The 15,947-nt window shown below is 36.4% G+C and overlaps 1 pseudogene; it reads left to right on the forward strand.

The window, feature by feature from the left end:
• Positions 1-3,335: 3,335 nt before the first annotated feature.
• LOC111406281 lies at positions 3,336-15,705 on the forward strand (annotated as a pseudogene).
• The last annotated feature ends 242 nt before the right edge of the window (positions 15,706-15,947 follow it).

Consider the following 15,947-nt stretch of genomic DNA (forward strand, 5'->3'; position numbering starts at 1 on the left):
CTTCATAAATCAAGATTCATAAAACCTAAGGTAGTGTTCGTTCGAATTCTTCTATTGTATTCAACTTACCCATCTCAATTTCTCATTGAGCCTACTTAATTAGTTTAATTCCATATCTCTATGCAAATTAAGTTTAATTAAACGAAACATTGGTTCTAAGAATTCACACCCGACCGCAGCAATCAATATAGGTATCTCTACACATTATATCAATTTACCGGATTTTAACATGTGGTCTAAACTAATAATCCGCATCTCTACGCAATCATTGTTCACAAATCATCTAATTAGTGATCAAGTAATTAAATGTATTAAGAACAATATTAAAATCAACACATGAAATAAAAAAGTACTAGAATATCAATTGCATGAAATAAAGGGTTCCAAAAGATTACATTGTTCGCCCTAACATGAAATCTAACTACTCATAATAATGGAAGAAAAATAGGAGATTGTCTTAGAATACATCACCAAGTTTGAAATAAAGATGTGGAAGAAAAAGTGGAATTCTTGCACCAAGATCTCCTTCCCCTTCCAATGAGTGCTTCCAATCTTCAATTCTTGGTGTTAATCTTCTCAAATTTCTCCCTTCAATCTCCCTTCTTGTTGTTTTTCTCTCCAATATGTCAAGAACCCTTCAAAAGTATGAGGAGGATGTATTTATAGGTGCCTCCACGTTTTTATGTTGAAGTAGGGTTTCTATAGGTTTAAAAACGGCCCAAAAAAACGCGCCCTAAATCGCCAATCGCAGCGCCTAGGCGCTGGCTATAGCGCCTGGGCGCTGTGTCTTCAGCTCTCGCACGGCGGCGCCTAGGCGCTGCGATTTGGGCGCCTAGGCGCTGACTTTCTGTCAAAATTTCAGCATCATGGCGCCTAGGCGCTGAGGGCTACTTCGGTTGCACTGGACAACTTTCAGTATTTTTATCATAACTTTTTCGTTCGATATCCAATTGAAGTGATTCAAGATGAGTTGGAAACCTAATTCAAAGGACTACAATTTTGCTTCAGGAACAATTCTCCAATTCGATCGTTTTCTATGTCGAAAATGAGTCTAAATGTGAGACGAAAACTCCGGCGCAAAACTTTTTGGTTGGAAAATGATTTATGATCATATCTTGACTAAATTTGATCCCTTTGACACCTTCCTTTGTCCAATTGGCTTCTAGAACTCTCGGATCTTCATTTCAAGTTTCGACACGACTTTTGATTAATTGCATTTTAATCCTCGAACTTTGGATCTCTTACGTTTTGGTCATTTCATCCAATTTCGTTAGCTTTTGCCTGTTTCCTTCATTTGACCTCTTTTAGCTCTAGTTTTCTCCATTTCCATCAATCTACAAAACAACACCGAAATCACTTGTTAGCACTTCTAAAATACTCTCCAAGATAGCAAAATCATGAAATTAATGGCATAATATAATGAGTATAAATCACTCATCAGTAACTATCCCATGCGGAGCTTGTCCATGCATACATTGCAGCCAGGTTCGAAAGAGCCAAACAAATGTCTCCGTATCCTCATTCGATACCAGACCACATCCAAGGAGTGTCGATTGTCCATGGTGGTTCACTCCAACAAAAGGAGCAAATGGCATATCGTACTTATTAGTGAGGTATGTGGTGTCAAATGTGATAACATCACCAAACTCCTTAAATGCTTGCCTACTCCTATAGTCTGCCCAAAAAACATTCTTTAGACGTAAATCGTCATCCAGATCTATACTAAAGTAAAAGCCCGAACACTGTGCCTGCATTTTACAGAAGTATGATTGTAGTGCTGATGCGTCCCCTTTTCCAAATCTTAAACGCCTAACTTTTTCAACATAGTTACGACAGTCCTTCTCGATGCAACTCAAATTCTCATACCCACCCGCTTCAACAACTGCAGAGTTGAAACTCTTGTGTAATGGAATTACTGCCATGTCATTCACTTCGAGTCTTCGTTTAACATGTGCACTCAACTCTCGGTTGCATCGATATAGCCTAGACTTCGAAGGGCTTGTCTTATGATTATGGTCTAGATGTACCTTGTTAATCCTCCATATTCCACAAAGATCTTTGGATGCGCAAATCCTGGCTTTACATCCACTCTGCATGGTTGCTTGCGGTTTCAAACTACCGCTTCTATTTTGTATTCTTTTCCCTTCACGGCTACAAACAAATATAATATTTCGCAATACTCCGTCCTCATCCTTTACCGAATTTCTTTTCCTAACCGGGAAACCAATTTCGTATGCATATTTTTTGTACAAATCGAATATTTCATTTTCATCGTTAAATTTCATACCCGGCTCCGACACAATCACACCATCTCCAACTAACGTATCATCACCCGCTACGTTCATAATATCCAAAACATCCTCATTTTCGGACTCCATTGGTATAATTTCATCCACATGTTCCCAAATTTCTTTCCCTTCATCAAACAAATTAATTAACATGTCAACGAAATTATGTAACTATAATTCAAATAGAAACTACTCAGATCACCACGTTAGACTACAATGCAAATAATCGTTTGATCAATTACTATGGAAATTCACTGCGTGTGTAATATGATGATTGTGCATTCTACCAAGTCAAGCAATTTTTGAGCACATCCTACAGAAATTGGTTCTAAAAAAATCACATCATCTCATAACAAATTGTAAAGATACAGAGAAAATCACATAACAAATCCCCTAATTCCGAATGGCAATTTGAACCAATACCTTTTTCGGTCATCTCTCGACTGGAAATTGTTAGGTTCTGTTCGTCCACCTCTGGAGTATTTTCCCAATGCCAGCCTTCTTCACCCAATTCAGCACATGCACACGACACAATTAAAAAGTAAGAAATTCGGATTTCAAAAATTTCGATAGTGAACTGAGAAGAAAATTAATCTGCAACCGCAAATATAGGTCACGGTCTTATTTATTACCATCAAATATTAATCAAATACCTGAACAACGACGAAATGAGGTTTCTCCACCGGCCACTGTAATAGCTTCCAGCCACTGTACTTGGGTCAAAAATAGGTATTTCTCATGCGTCATGTACAGAAGAGAAGAGACGCAGTTGGATATTGTAGCAAGATGGCGCCATTGCAGTTGGCTGAGCTCTGAAATCGCGCCAAAATGTTCTCCGTCTGATGTGATTTTGCGCGGCAGCTTCCGACGTGAATATGAGGATGTGGGAATGGACTGAAGGGTTTTAAAACAGGGACTTGGGTCGGGTTTGAAAATGGGCCGGGTCGAACCGGGTGGGTAAAAAAAATTCAAAGTATTGGGTTTGTGTTTTGGGCACCATTTTGTAATTGTTTCCTTTCATTTTTCATTTCTTTTTACAGCCAATTTTCAGCTCAATGTGTCACTCAATGTGTCGAGAAATGTAGCCATGTATCATTATTGATTTTTAAAACTCTCTCTTACGTCCGCGCGTCTTTTCCTCGAACTCTCTCTGAATTTCACCATTTTGTTTGTGGGTTTCTGAAATTCGAGTTGGAATTGATATTTACTTGAGAATTCGTAGGAGTTTTAAGCTGAATTGGGTTATCCAAAACGGTGAGCTTTGATCACGTACTCAATCATCCCTACTTCAAGGGTTCAAGAAATATTATTTGTTTTTTGGCAATCACTTTTTTCTTAATTTTGTCTACATTTTTTTTTCTAATGTGGCTTTTGGTAACGAGTGCCCAATTTTGCTTAGAAATTTTGCTTAAGCTCTGATTGTGCAGGGATTAAAATTTGTTGAGTGGTTATTATTCTTTTATGTTTTAATTATTGTTGAAGACTAAATGAAAGTAGATAGCCGTGTTCCGTATCTAATCGTATCAGCTTTTGGACGATGAGGTTTCAATCTATACATCTTACAGTAAGGAGGCATTTTATTGATCATTTATGAACTGTTTGTTCAATCTAATGATTATTATGCCTGAATATTCATTTATTGACTGATGGAGTAGATAATTTTTCACAAAAAATTAGAAAGATTCCTTGACTTTATTTTTTATCTTTTTCATGTATGGACTTGGTTTAGAAGGGTTTCAACATGATTCATTAAGCTGTCATATTGTGTGGACGTTTCATTATGATTTTGTTTTAAAATCAAACATAGATAGTGGAAGTCTAATCACACTGCAATGCATGGAAATTCCAACTAGAGTTGAGCAATGACATTGAAATTTCATGTGTTGCCTGTATGTTGATGAGAAGATGTCAGCAACCCGATTACCTTTACTTTTATTTTGCCTATTTTTCTTCCATTTATGCCAACAATCTTGCAGTCAGTTAAATTCATTTCTTATGCTTGTTCTAATTTTCAGTTCTTTGCAATATAATTGGTTGTAGGCTTTCTTTATGGATATTATTCTTCCTCATAAATCCTAGTAATAATCTTGTATTGTTTTTGCTGCTGAAGAAATGTGAAAATCGTTGCTGCTAGAAGTGTTTATTGCAGTTTTCAGATAGAATTGCAACTGAGAACCCTATGAGAATTCTGGAAAACAGTCAAGCTCGAAAGTTGGCATCTTCCAAGGATGCTGCATCCGATATAGCTATGGACGAACTGGGATTGCTTCTTAAAGCATACTATACTCGTGGAGATCAAAGTAACATGGTTTTCATTCGTAGTGATAGTGCACCTCCAACTATAGAAGGTTCTTTTGCAGCTTTTGGTGACCTTATAAATAGACAGAGCTCCAGTTCCAATTCAAGTTTGGCAACTTTAAGCAGTGCATTAGAAAATTTTCAATCAGGGGAGCAACTGTGCACTGATCCATATTTTGCTTACTTTTCCTCGACTCCGAGGCTTCACCCACCTATTATCTCAAGGGAGAATAGACATCAGGCTTCCGGCATTAATTGGAGATTATCATCTCCGGATGGTGGCAACCTATCATTTCACGTGCCGAGAAGTTCGCTTCCAATTCATGACGAGGAGCCTGAAGGTGCTTGTTCATCCAAGAAAGCTTCTGGTGACTGGGCAGAAAGTGGTAGTCGTGTGATGCCTGGACACAACAGGGTGTCTTTCACTGGTCGCAATAAAAATCTGGTCAATCTAATACAGGTAATGGACAAAATTGTGTTTTTTTCAGTCCTATGTTGTTGATGAACATGTTATTGTCTGAAATGTGGTCATTTTTGGCATACAACGAGGATTTACAGAACTCATGCCCTATGTATGTCATCAGAAATGCTCAAAGATATTTGTTTTATGAGCTTTCGGGATATTTCAAAAGCACTGAGCCAAATAATTTTTGGAATACGTATTTTTACTTTTTGTACTGCTTTTAACAATGAATAATGCTATTCATCTCTGCTGGAGTTCATCACCTATCTATGTGGCAGTGGAGCCATTGCCACATGGTCCAATGAATAAAAATACATCCCGACTTCATTGGACAATGTAGTAGTGACCCACTGCCACATAGATTGGTGATGAACTCCCCTATTTAACAATTCACACTTTCTGTATTAGTTAAAACAGGTGGAGAAATGGAGCGCATTTAAAAAATCTTAAGCATGCATGAACTATATAAATAATTATCTTATATTAAGATAAGAACAGGAAGTAAGTAATGTTTGACATAGAATTTGTAAGTATTTTTTAGGGAAATTTGCAGCAGAGGCCCCAAACCTTTATAACGTTAGCAGATTTTTCCCAAACCTTTGTTTTGTTGCAACCGTCACCCCAAACCTTTCGAAACGTTGCGGCGGAGGCTGTTTTGGACAGTTTTCATCCAAATGTATATTAGTTGGCTAAGATAGTTGACTTTGACCACATTTTTAATATTCTTGAAAGGGTAAAATAGCAACTTTCCTGTAACGTTCCGACCTTTTGTGGACCGGAACGCTATTTACTTTACTTAACTAACCGGTGGTTTAGTCATAGGAGAATATGTTTTAGCGGAAGCTTAATTTTTACAATGATAATTTTAACAATAACCTTTCGAATACTTTAAATAAAACACTGAATAAAAAAATAACGGAACGTAATTTATTTGAAGAAAACACAACTTGTTCTCGCGTTCTATGTTATTCAAATACTTTAAAGAAATAACATTGAAAACGTTCACAAAAGTAAATCTAAATAAATTGTTCATCGGGTTTTCCATGGGCTCGTTGCACCACTCTCCATTTCTTCTATCATCCAGGCTCAAGGTAGAATCATATCAATCTGTAGAGAAGGGGTTAAACCTGTGAGTTAAAAAACTCAATAGATATCATTGGTGCATTCGTGATCAAGCTATACATTTCAAAGCTGTAACTTTAGAAACCTTTTCATAGTAGAATTTTCGGTAGAATCCCAAACAAGTAGAGTCATGACTTAACACGATGCCTCGACCGGAAGTACATGCCGTACCCGGAGGTACCATTAAATATGGAGGTGTATGCCGTACCGGAGGTACCATTAGACATACAAACATTAACATAAATCTTCATTTGCTAGAAACTTATAACTTAATACGAATTAACACTTTGTACCTCTACCTATCTTGATTGATGCTTTGAACTTTGTTGAAAAATGTACTCCTTTGATGTTTCCAAAAAAAACACTCCGTTGAGAATTAATGTTTGGAAAACACTTCTTGATAGCACCAAAACTTCTAGGAAAAACTAATTTTCCTCCCTCTCCTTTCTCTTTTTTTTAAACTCGAAAACTCTCTCTTTTATGCTTAGAAACTTTTGTCTTGGTGTGAAAAATGTGTATGCATTAGGGCTTATTTATAGGTGAAAATTTCACAACTTAAGGGTAAGTGAAGGGCCTAATACTCATTAATACGGGTGTCATTTATGTGGGAGTTATAGGTTTAAGAAGGTGCTAGAAAATCGTGTAGGAATTTGACTTTTCATATTCCGCGTACTTCGGTTGATACTGTACAGCCTTTAGTATTTTTATCATAACTTCTTCTCCCGATATCCGATTGAGGTAATTCAAAGTGCATTGGAAAGCTAACTCAAAGAGTTACAACTTTTTTTTTAGATATTATTTTCCAAATCGAATGTCTTCTATGTCGTAAATGGGTCTCAAATGAGACTAAATCTGAAGTATACTTTAGCCATCCAATATTCATGTTTTAGTGACACTAAGGTGTTTAAAATTATTTGGGCTTCTACATTTCCATTTACTACATTAAAATAAATTAGAAATTAGGTTGGAAAAAATAAGAAATAAGAATAAAAAAAAAAACTCAATCGTCTTCTTCCTCCCACCCCACCCCACCCCACCCCACCCCAAAATCAGCCACTGCCACCTCCACCTCCACCAATACGGTTGTATCGAATTTGCTCTCCTCCTTTAAGTCCAAATTCGCTTGCCAATCCAAGGATACAACCCCACCATCCTCTGTATTCACACAAACCCTCTGATACACAAATTTCACATTAAATTCACCATAATTTTGTACTCCATTATGCATTCTCCCACGGTTCAATCTCACGAAATGTCTGTCCTCTTTAAGAAGCTTTTCATTACCATTTTCGAGCAATTCATTCCCTTGGAAGTAAATTGAAGGGCAGCATAATGTTACAAACCGATTAAACGGTGTCGGGCTAGTAAATAAAATCCATTCCCCAATATCTTTATCAAAATTCTTCGTACTAGATAACAATTTTTGGGATTTTGAGGACAAAAAGAGGGTGAGGCCAAAGACGAGGCCGAGGGTAGGAATGATGTAGTCGAGTGTATTTACAGAAGAAAACTGTGTGAGCAAGCTTTGAAAGAGGCTATCAAAGGGTGAAGATGAGAGATTGAGTTGATTGTGAACAGCCACGAGTTTGATACGGCGGCATTTCCATACCTGGTGATGGTGGTCGAATAGAAGACTGCGTTTGTTTACCTGATTTTAGGTGGGGGTGGGGGTCGGAGAAAGAAGACGATTGGTTTTTTTAATTCTTATTTCTTATTTTTTCTAACTTATTTTAATGTAGTAAATGGAAAGTTACTCTTTTACCCTTTCAAAAATATTTAAAATGTGGTCAAAGTCAATTTTCTTAGTGACATTTGGATGAAAATCGTCTAAAAGGGCTTTTGCCATAACGTTTCGAAAGGTTTGAGGTGATGATTGCAACAAAATAAAGGTTTGAAGAAAGTCTGCTAATGTTATAAAGGTTTGGGGCCTCTGCTGCAATTATCCCTATTTTTAATCATCTATTTGGTTATTATTGCTTTTCTCTGCATATTGTCTTTGATGTATACCAATGTATTAAGTGATAAATAAACCAATTCCATTTCACCAAAGTGAGGGGGGGGGGGGGGGGGGGGGAGTGGCGGGGGCGGGGGGGGGGGGGGGGGGGGGGAGAGAGAGAGATTCATCTCACAAGCTTTATTTTTCAACCTTGTTTTCCGTAGTGAGAGACTTAGTCCTAAAACCAAGCTTTGTCTGGAGAATCACAAGTATATATTGTTAAATTGATGAAAGCATTATGTTGAACTTTGAATTTTGTTATTTAATAAGTAACATTATCTTCAAGAGTCTGTTGCGTGAAAAAGGGGTGGGGTGAGGTGAGATCCTCTTAAAATAAAATGTAAATGTAATTCTGCTTACTCTGTCTTCTACCCAGTGTTATTACAATTACCATCTGGTTTTACCTTCCTCGTTATTTTTGCTCTCATATTTTTAAAAGTTAACTTGAATGTTACTTTCAAAAAATTAATTTGCAACTGTGATTAATAATATTCCATGGTATGGGGATGGTGTATGCATGTCATTTTTATTGTATTTCATTTCCTTGGGTGTTGTGCCATTAAAGGTCAGATTTCCATAAGATAGAATTAGTGGAATGATAATGCTAATATAGACAAATGTGAACAAATGGGAATATATGCCAATAAATGGAGATTCGCTGATTGAAAATAAATTGAAGGAAGGACAACTTGGGTGGTTGGGTCATTTTTTGGGTCGACTCCTCATGCATAAGGGTGATACAATTTTAGTGGAGCAAGTTAGAAGAGAGGGATAAACCAAAATTAACATCGCCCATTGTAATTAATGAGAATGTAGTTGCTTTAGATCCCTGTAGATATGTCAGTGAACAAAGTACTGGGAATAATGCTTAGTTTGTTTTTTTTGTTGTTATTTTATTTCTTTTGGCCAGAGCCAGATCAGGGGGGTCTTTCTTGTGGTCCCTGATGCTCATAATGTACTAGTTTCTGTTGAATTGATTTCTAGGATGATTTCCTTCATACGCCTACACAAGTATATAATCACTCTCATTCCTCAACTCATGTTATGACTGAAGAAGTAGCTGACCATAATATGGAAACCCTTCCATTTGAAAATCTCTCTTTCAATGCTTCAAAGTTGCCTGAATCAAAGTCAGCGACAGATTTTCGAAGTGAAGTAGCAATTACTTCTGGGTCAACAGCCATTAAAGATCCTTCTGTCGATTCTATTCTCAAACTGGACGATCTGGGAGCATCGCCTTCTGCTCATAAGGATGCTGTAATTGGTAAGAATGTTTTTCTTAATGTGGAGCAGAGCAGAATTAAATCAGAGGAAGTATTCTATGAAAATAATGTACCGAAGCAGCCGAATACTTACCTTCAGCAGCATAATGGATCCAGTCGAGGAGCAAACAACGTGCAAAATGACACTGAAAAGTTTTCCCTTGGACATGTTCAATTCTCCTCAGCCGAGATACAACCACTTTTACACACTCCTGGACCCACACCCCCGTTATATGCAATGGCTGCAGCATCTATGGGTGCTGGAAACCCATTTTATCCTAATCTAAATCCATCTGGCTTATATGCTCCATGTTACAGCGGATATCATTTGGGTTCTTCATTTCTTCCCCCATTTAATCCAACTCATACTGGTTTACCTATGCATTTTAATGCCAGTTCTGGACAAAGTTATGGCAGTCAAAATGCTGTTGTTCTGACAGGGGAAGGCATCCCGAAAGATAGTGATATGCAAAATATCGAAAAGTTTTATGGACATGGACTAATGATGCGTCCATCCTTCTCAAATCCTCTTCTAGTGCAGTACTTTCAGCATCCTCGAGAAGATGAATATGGTGCTCCAGGGCAGTTTGGCCGCCTACCATCACCAGGTGTGATTCGAGGCCAGGCTGATTATTTTCCTCCTCCAAAAGATCCTAGCATTGCTTCTTATATTGGTCAGCAGAATTTCCTGTCAAAACAAAACGTGAGTCTCAGTTTTGCAAGTCCAAGTATCATGGGGTTAGCTGGTAGCAGTTACTTCGGATGTCCAACAGGCCTTGGATATATGCCACAATTTCCAGCCTCACCTCTTGGTAGTCCAGTGCTGCCAGGATCTCCAGTTGGAGGGGCTAATTTTTCCGAAAGGAAAAATGATTATGGATTTTTTCAAGGTTCTGTACGAAATAGTGGTGGTCATGCCAGACAGATAGGGCAAAAAGGGTCTGACAGCATCAATAGCCCTAGGAAGCATTCTTTTCTTGAAGAACTTAAAGCGGGCAGCTCAGTGGATCTTTCTGAGATCAAAGGGTGTATCGTCAAATTCAGGTAGTTGTTGTACTAGGCTTCTTTATTTGTATGCATTGCAATCTCTATAGCACCAACAAAAAAGAATTACTTTTATGCATGTGCGTTGCAGCGTTGATCAACATGGAAGTCGATTTGTACAACAGAAGATGGAAAACTGTAGTGTGGAAGAGAAGGAGTCTGTTTTCAGAGAAGTTCTTCCTCATGCTTCAAAATTAATGACTGATGTTTTTGGAAACTATGTTATTCAGAAGGTGTGGATTTAAGTTTCATCACTCAGCCATTTATATCTTCGACATTACAGTCTTACAGATGCTTTTAAGTTTTAACTCTATGAATTATAAAAGGATTTCTTTTTTATCTGCGGAAATTTGCATTCACAGTTCTTTGAATGCTGGAGCTGTGAGCAGAGGATAGAACTGGCATATCAACTATCAGGGAAGTTATTACCATTGAGTTTTCAAATGTATGGTTGTCGTGTTATTCAAAAGGTTGGTGCTGATATGTTTATCCTAATAGTGTCCTAAATGGCGTGGATTGTATTATAATATATTGTCTTTCAAGAAACATGCCGCAATGGACCATGTGCCTTTGAGGAAGAGAACCAGCTGCCATGGTAAGATAGCCACAATAATACAGATGATGCAACCAATAAATATAATTAATATATTACAAGAAAATGTAAAAAATAATATGTGCTTGCTGCTTCTGCGGGAATATGGGGAGAAGCAGAGAAAATTTTTGCATGGAAGCATTCTATTAGTTGCATTGGTCTTATATTGTTAGAATGCTTTTCCTTTTAATATAAAAAATCTGATTGTGGTTGTTTAAGCTAAACTATTGAATGATCATGCACATTTATGCATTTAAAAAATGTATGACTAGCTGTGTCATTGATGATTGTTGTACTGGATATACACTTTAGGCATTGGAGGTTATTGAACTTGGCCAAATGATAGAACTTGTTCACGAACTCGAAGGGCATGTCATGCGATGTGTTCATGATCAAAATGGAAATCATGTTATACAGAAATGTATTGAATGCTTACCCACGGAGAAAATTGATTTTATCATCTATGCGTTGCGAGGCGAAGTAGCTACTCTATCTACTCATCCCTATGGCCTATGGGTGCCGTGTTATTCAGGTATAATTCTACATACTTTGCCAGTCTTCACGTTGCTGGAGGAATATTGAAGGTTGTAGACCATAAATAATGACATTATAATGGGGTTAAAATCACGAGTGGTCACTGAATGTATGACGATATTTCATGTTGATAATTGAACTTAAACACGATGTTACAATTTGGTCATTCTGTCTATATCCTTCAGTTTGATTATTGGCTGCCTAGTTGGCAAAGAACTATGCTGCCATGTCACCTCTTTCATTAGTCAAAATTAATGGGTGATCAAATTCTAACAAAGTTTAAAGTTCAGTATCCTACTTGGAACAGTTTGAAGTTCAGTGACCGTCAGTGTATTTAAACCCGTATGCATTTTGAAGAATCAGTAATTCCAGGTTCTATAATTAACTGGAAATTGATGAAATAGAAATTACTAAATTTCATAAATTATGGAAACCCTTCTTTTGGTTCCCTTGTAGAGAGTCTTGGAGCATTGCCCAAACGATTTACAAAGTCAATTTATAATTGATGAGATTTTGGAATCAGCTTATGATCTTGCTCAAGATCAGTATGGGAATTATGTCGTACAGGTATTTTTATTTACTTTACCAACTGTTTTTGCTCCATATTTCGTACCTGTAAATTTATCTTTATTAAATAATTTTGACTCCTAGATTTTGTGCTTGAGTTGGATATATTTGAATTATAATTAATATTCACCATTTTCTAATATTAGTGAATTCATAACAGTGAAGCTCCATAATTATTGAGCATGTTTGGTTAAGCTTAAAAAATGTTAAAGCTAATTTTTAATTAACTTTTTGTCACCGAACATGTTTGGATATGTTATTTGTTTCTTACTTTTCAGTCCAAAAAGTTATTTGACATAAATTAATTGCCTTATTTCCAAGATTGACCAATTAAATTTTCTTATACTTTATTTACATATATTAAAAAAATTTAAGCGAAGCAAAACATGTGCATTGTGCATTATGCTTTTACCTGAAGACAATATGTATACGTCATGAGATGTATATATCTTTAAGGCTTAACAGTATGTTTTCCCTTAAAAATGATTCGTATGTTATGATTTTCTGTGAGGATTAGAAACTGATATCTAGGACAGACAATAATAATTTATGGGCACGATTAACTGTGAAGATCTGGGTAGGAAATGCCATTTTCATCATTCTGTGAGTCTTTGCAAAACTGTAGAAATATGGGATTGAAGGAGAAAATGATAAGTTATTTTGTTTTTGGTATGCGGAAATTTGATGTTTGTGCCAAAACGAACTTTAACAAGGGATATAGAACAATAAAAAAGAGCCAAAAAATATTTCCTTTTGGGTACTCATCCAGGATGGAAACTGTTTGGCATGCCGGACTATATACTATGTTCCAATCATGGGTATCTTAGGATGTTGAATTGTCTTGAAAACCTTTGAATTGCACTCTTCACTTATAGCTTACAAGTTTTGTGTTTTTCATAAACTACATATCCACGCAAATCAGTATTATAAATATATCCAGTACTCAGACTTATGATTTCTTTTGTTATCTCAATTAAATATAAATATGCATGAAATGTTGATCATTCTTAATCTTTTGTTCTTTCCCTTTTTCCTTTATCCCGTTTCTAAGTATGTTTTCAAAATTTCACTTCAACTCTCACCATGGAGATTGGCTATATCCTTTCAGCATGTTTTAGAGAGGAGAAAATCTTATGAAAGAAGTCACATTATTAGCAAGTTGTCTGGAAGAATTGTACGAATGAGTCAGCACAAATATGCGTCAAATGTTGTTGAGAAGTGCTTAGAATACAGTGATGCTATGGAAAGGGAGCTCTTGACTGGGGAGATTCTGACACGGTCGGGAGATAATGACAATATGCTGGTAAGGGATTTAGTTATTCAGCTTCAGAATTTTGTGATTTCAAGTTTCTACAAATCATGGATAGCCAAAAATTCTTTCTTTTGTCGGATTCCTAAATGTGTTTTGCATTTTTCATGTTCTTTGAATTCCCGAGATTGAAATCAACTCAACTAAGCTGTAGTCAGCAGGTTCAGATTGCATGAAGTAAATAGCGCACACAATAATATTTGGCTGCAAACAGTAACGGTGGCTTTACAATTCCTTTTCTAGCTTTTCCCTAGATTCCATATATATATATATAAAGAATGAAAAGAAAAGAAGATACATAGCTTCAGATGTTGCATAAAGATGAAGGGGTAAAATGGGAAATGCATATTTGTTATTACCTAAATGTTTTTATAATTTTTTGAAAGGCGGAGTGTCATCTGATGCTTCATTACTTTGCTTCTATTACCAAATAGAAGTTTTACTGAAACTAGAGCAACTTTTGCTGGCGGCGTTGTGCACCCTCAAATATGGTGGGGCGCCGTGTACTGATATTATTTGATTGGTGCAAATTCCTGGTTGATATCCATCTGGTGGTGACTGGCAGGATTCATTTAGGTTATCACTGAAGTCGAACTACATTCTCTAACTCTTATAAACATTAGTGTCTGCCATCATGTATGTTTTCATTGTTGTGAAAATAATTGGCCATTGAATTTTCTTTACCGATTTCTTTTACCGAAGCTGTTGGCAATGAATATCACAAACTTAATTATGGAGCCTGTTTTCGTTGTGCTGATTTGCTTTCATGTTGTAGACAATGATGGACCAATATGCAAACTACGTGGTCCTGAAGATTCTTGAAATTAGCAATGATAAACAACGGGAACTTTTACTCGACCGAATCAGGGTTCATCATCTTGCTTTGAAGAAGTACACCTACGGAAAGCATATAGTTGCTCGGTTTGAAGAATTATATGGTGAAGGTGAGGATATCTAGCTTGGTAATTTAAGTTACAGAATCTCAAGAATCAATGTATAGAGATATTTGGCTAAGATAAAAGTTAGTTAGAGCATTGTTTGATACATTACGACTTTTGCTGGCGGCGTTGTGCACCCTCAAATATGGTGGGGCGCCGTGTACTGATATTATTTGATTGGTGCAAATTCCTGGTGGATATCCATCTGGTGGTGACTGGCAGGATTCATTTAGGTTATTACTGAAGTCGAACTACATTCTCTAACTCTTATAAACATTAGTGTCTGCCATCATGTATGTTTTCATTGTTGTGAAAATAATTGGCCATTGAATTTTCTTTACCGATTTCTTTTACCGAAGCTGTTGGCAATGAATATCACAAACTTAATTATGGAGCCTGTTTTCGTTGTGCTGATTTGCTTTCATGTTGTAGACAATGATGGACCAATATGCAAACTACGTGGTCCTGAAGATTCTTGAAATTAGCAATGATAAACAACGGGAACTTTTACTCGACCGAATCAAGGTTCATCATCTTGCTTTGAAGAAGTACACCTACGGAAAGCATATAGTTGCTCGGTTTGAAGAATTATATGGTGAAGGCGAGGATATCTAGCTTGGTAATTTTGGTTTAAGTTACAGAATCTCAAGAATCAATGTATAGAGATATTTGGCTAAGATAAAAGTTAGTTAGAGCATTGTTTGATACATTACTTTTTCCTAAGTAAAAAAGTACATCTTTCGAAAGTAGCTTTTCCTTGGTCTCAATATAATTTACATGCTTATTTTTCAACTGACCAAGGAAAAAAGTTGATTTATTTTAGAACTTTCTGCATAGCCAACATGCTTGTTTGCCAGTAGCCCTTCAATTATATTTGATCTACCGTTGATTGTTTTGATGCAGAGAGAGGAATATCTGATCCATAAACTGCCTGGTATTGGCAATTTTTCTGTGATTTGTCACAGCAGCTGGAGAGAACATGGCACACTGTCATGTCGCGTTCCTTACAGAAGGCGTCGTGTTTCTTAATATGAAATTTCATGTAAATATTTGTAGTATATATCTCCAAAGTGTAGCAACAGATGATAATAAGTAATTGCTTGCCAAAAACAGTTTGACAAAATTCGGCTTCTTAACTCATATTTGGTAGGTAGTTTTTCAAGTGAAGTGAACTGGAAATTCGTGATAGCCCCGTGGATTAGCCTCGAATGTGCATGTTTGGTGTAGTAATGGATGGTATGATAGACAATATTTTAATTTATTTCTATATAATAATGGGATTTGAAGGATCAGTTCAACTGGGAATACATTCATCAAAAATTGAAATTCTAGAATGCAATAAAAATATAAAATCGACTAAGAATGAATTCTTAGTCGATTTAGCCTGTTTGCCCCTAATTTTTTAATTTTTTAATTTTTTTGGAATTTATTTCAGCAAAATAGTTTATTGAATTCACAACTTTTATTAACATTTTACATGTGTATTTCACCAACTTTTATTATAATTTATTAAAGATATGATTTTCAGCCAAGC

Source organism: Olea europaea, chromosome 12 (assembly GCF_002742605.1).
Source record: "Olea europaea var. sylvestris chromosome 12, O_europaea_v1, whole genome shotgun sequence".
In the NCBI taxonomy this organism is placed as follows: Eukaryota; Viridiplantae; Streptophyta; class Magnoliopsida; order Lamiales; family Oleaceae; genus Olea; species Olea europaea.